The sequence below is a fragment of the Schistosoma mansoni genome, chromosome 2 (genome assembly GCF_000237925.1).
Source record: "Schistosoma mansoni strain Puerto Rico chromosome 2, complete genome".
Classification (NCBI taxonomy): Eukaryota; Metazoa; Platyhelminthes; class Trematoda; order Strigeidida; family Schistosomatidae; genus Schistosoma; species Schistosoma mansoni.
The window spans coordinates 20719320-20723760 of NC_031496.1; the positions used below are offsets into that span (position 1 = coordinate 20719320).

General features: G+C 31.0%; 1 non-coding gene across 1 annotated transcript; it reads right to left on the reverse strand.

The window, feature by feature from the left end:
* Positions 1 to 3968: 3968 nt before the first annotated feature.
* Smp_tRNA_01000_Glu_TTC.1.1 lies at positions 3969 to 4035 on the reverse strand. Its single transcript has one exon. It is a non-coding gene (tRNA).
* Between the last annotated feature and the right edge of the window lie 406 nt (positions 4036 to 4441).

Consider the following 4441-nt stretch of genomic DNA (forward strand, 5'->3'; position numbering starts at 1 on the left):
GTAGTATTTACACTTAAAGTATTATTATCATTATTATTTATTTTGAAACAGTTTCGATTAACTTCGTGGAGACGCCTTTTCAGTGCTTGGAAGACTATTTTTTTGGTTGTTAGTTGATTTGACATCTGTATAGTTCTAGTTTAATTTTCTATTTATTATAATAGTTGAGATCATGAATCAATTGAAGCTAGGCCACCATGGAAAACCTGGAAGCACTGGACGAAATACGTTCATACGGCCTGCTTGAATATGTGGGATACCTGTTCCTGCCATCTGGATATTTCGACAAGTTATCTGTTTACTTATTTGTTTTAACACATCATTATGCCTATTAGTGTCATAACCCATTCACGTACGTTTGTGAAAGTTTACAACCTTTCATTGTACAAGTTACAAAAGAACCGAATCAGAGATATCGTGAAGTTTGGCAATATGCATTGAAAAGAATGAATGTTATTCAGATATCGATTTCTGAACTGCTAACATCTAACTGCCGACCACTCAATATTTATGATCAGGATCAATCATGAAATAAGAAAAGGAAACTTGTTAAAATACTTTGTACTGAAAATTCTATATGGTATCAAAAATATAATATTGAATAAAGCTATTAATAATATTAAGATATAAAATTACCCTATCACTTGTATAATTGACAGGACCACACATGAATGAAAAACCAGTTTTTTGATAGAGCTTCCATTCTCTTTTCTTTTTTCTTTCAATTCAATTCAGACTTTCCTATATTGGGAATCAAAAAATGAAATAATCAAACTTTATACATAAAACGTTATGTCAAATCATGAACCAACAAAAGTTCATATAACATTACGCTTTAATCTAATTTTACTCAAATATATTGACCTCAATTTATCAAATAATTTTTGTTTCAATATAGTTTACATTGACTATCACTTATCCAATTTAGTAGATATAAGTAGTATATACCTTATTGAGCACAAATTATTCAATTAGAAAACATAAAAACTTTTTATAGTATTTATAAGATCATGATTATGGATTTTCCAATGATTGTTATCTGATATAATATACATAGAAAATGAATTAAATATTATGTTAACCTTAAATGAATTTGAACAGGTCAACATACACTTTATTTAAACAAGAATATTATTGATAATAGAACTTTTATTATTAGTGAAATAAAGTTGACTTTACCTTATTAAATATAAAATGTTTTAATTGATAGAATAGAATATCTTGATCAATGAAGTTGATTAATTTTGAAATTATTCTCATAAAGAACTACTTTATTAGATTTATAATTTCTCCTACTAACAAAATGAAAAAGCTACATACATATTTACTTATTTACGCCTGTTACTCTCAATGGAGTATAGACCGCTGACCAGCATTCTTCAACCCACTTTGTTTTGGGCATTCCTCCCTAGTTCTATCCAATAGTTGTTCATTCTTTTCATATCTGTCTCCATTTCTTGGTGTAATGTATTCTTGGGTCTTCCTCTTCTCCTTTGGCTTTAAGGATTCTATTTGAGGGCTTGTCTTGCGATGCAGTTGGGTGATTTCCTCAATGTCTTTCCTATCCACTTTCAGCTTCTCTTCCTGATTTTTTCCTCCGCTGAAATCTGGTTTGTTGCCTCTCACAGTAGGTTGTTGCTGATAATGTCTGTCCAACGGATCGGAAGTGTTTTGTGTGTACAACTGTTAATAAACACTTGTATATTCTGGATGATGTCTTTCGTAGTTCCATAAGTTTCCACCCGATACAGTATAACTGTCTTGACATTTGTATTGAAAAATCTGACAATTGTTTTAAGTTCCCGATGTTCTTCAGTTGTAAATATGCTAATCTTGCTCTGCTACATATTGTTGATAAATTTATCAAGCAAATAATTTATAGTATAAATGGATATGTTGTTCGATGAGGAATATTCAATCTCAAATCAGTGATATCAGAATTTTATCACGATCATAATAATAAATTACACCTTATCTAAATGCATTAAATAAGCATTCAAAGTTTTGATCCAAATCAATATGATATTAGGAATTCATACAATTTTCATGATCATTTCTATAAATCTTAATATTATAAACTAATAATATCAGAAAGGGGGTTTTATGGAGATTTTAGTAAATTTATATAGTTGAAATCATGAATCAATTGAAGCTTGACCACTATGGAAAACTTGGAGGCACTGGACGGCTGTTTCGTCCTATTGTGGGTCTCCTCAGTAGTGCACATCCACGATCCCGCCTCACGTGATTCGAACCCAAGACCTGTCGGTCTGAAATTCAATAGTGTTAATGTTTAACTTTAACTAATAATAATTCAAAATTTAAAATCTTTTTAGTGTTTATTAAATTTTGAATACGATGTGTATTAACTTGAGAAACTAGTTTTCACCTTCATTAAACAATATTTACGCAGTCGTTACCAATTTTCAATTGAATGCTCCTATCAAAACAAAAAGTTGAGTTAGGTCAAGGAATTTGGAAAACTGGAAAACATAGAATAGTTGTTTTAGTGAAATGTAAAATTCCTTAGTAATTCACAATATCATAACACAAATATCAGGTTTAGATGAAAAAAAAAATGATATGATTATTCTTATAAAGTTGAACAAATCTCTATTAAAGCAAAACCAAATTAAGTGCAAATGTACTTTTATGAAACATTGGAAAACTGGAAAGTTAATTTGTTCAGTTTTAGTTTTCAAGTCAGTCAGTAAATGAATGATCTTTAAATGCTGTTTACATTATTCCAATAATAATAAATGTAAACGGTAATGAATATAATGTAACTTAAATCAATGTCTAATAGGCCAGTGAAGCAGAAAAATCTCAGTGATAAATATCCAATAATTAAGAAAAAATAGAAGTCATAAACACACTTATGAATATTCCATAATGTACCTAATAGACAAATTCTGATTTTTTTTGCCGAATTTGTTCCTAAAAGATTTCATAAACTGTATTATGTGACTGACGCGTCAATTCCATTTTAAATCGTTTTACGTTTTTTTAACAAACAGATGGGAAGATAAATATCAGACAGCGTGGTGATTTCCCAATTATGTAAGTCTAGTTTATTTTACTGTTCTTAGATACAGGTAATTTGATAAGAGAAATCATAACAATAAAATAATAGGTCCTGGGTTTGAATGTCGCGAGGCGGGATCGTGGATGCCCACTACTGAGGAGTCCCACAATGGGACGAAACGGCCGTCCAGTGCTTCCAGGTTTTCTACGGTGGCCTAGCTCCAATTGACTCGTGATTTCAAGGATATATAAAAAAATACTTTGTTTGTAATATCCCAATTAATCGGAAACTGAGCTTTTGATACTTCTTGTATTAATGATGGTCGCTTCATTGCTGAACTCATTTGGTTATTCACTTTCTCTGAAGTAGCGGTTCAAATTGAATGTTCAAACGTCAGATTGTCTACACTTTAGAATATTACAAGTAAACTGTTTTTGTAATTAGTCCACTCAATGCTCAATTTCTTTGAGATTATCACGTCAATACATTGATAATGATACTTAACAGACAAGTGCGTTGACCTTTTAGCCTACCAATTTGAAATCATGTTATAGTGAAAATTCAGTAATATTATTAGAATGTAAGTTCAACATTGACATGATATATGTAATATTCAGATATGAAGATTTTTTCTTTGATGATAATAAGCCAATAAAAAACATTATCTTCGATCTTACTAATAAAAATACTCTAAATCTTTGCTGATATGTGATAACCAATGTCTTATAAGCTTTAAGCAATTAATCCCATTCAATAAATTAAGATAATTCAACGAAAAGTTGAGGTATATCAGAATTACGGAATATTTTACCCTAAAGACTTTTCAAACAATGCGATTACATTGTAAGCAAAAATGGATAGTGGCTAGCAGTAGAATCCAGGATGCGCGTCAAGTCCTATTTGGGACTGGTCAGCTGGATGTACCTCCATCTCAGAGTTGATGTTCATTCTGGGACTCGAACCCAATACTTTTCGCTTGAAACGCCATCGCGTTATCCACTCAGCTACTGAGTCCTGATGGTCACTTGCTTGTGCGATGGGTGAAGTTTAAATCCACCTAGTATTGTTTGTTTGAATCTTCCCATTGATGTTTAGCACTGTAATTAATCAGTCTCTTATTGGCTATCTTTGCCTATAATGCTTGTGAATTAAGGCTATATCGAGGCAATACGCACAGTATGCACATATGCCAATTAGAGACTGACCAATTGCAGTCCTAAACGTCAATGGGACGATTCAAACAAACAATACTAAGTGAATTTAATCTGATTACATATTCATTCGTTGAATGTTTTACGTATAAAAAACAAATGTTTAAATAAACAAACTGTAAGGTTAGAAATGCAAAGATACTACAAAAAAGGAATTTTAATCACTACTTTGTATTATAAACTTATATAACCAGGATGAGGTGGA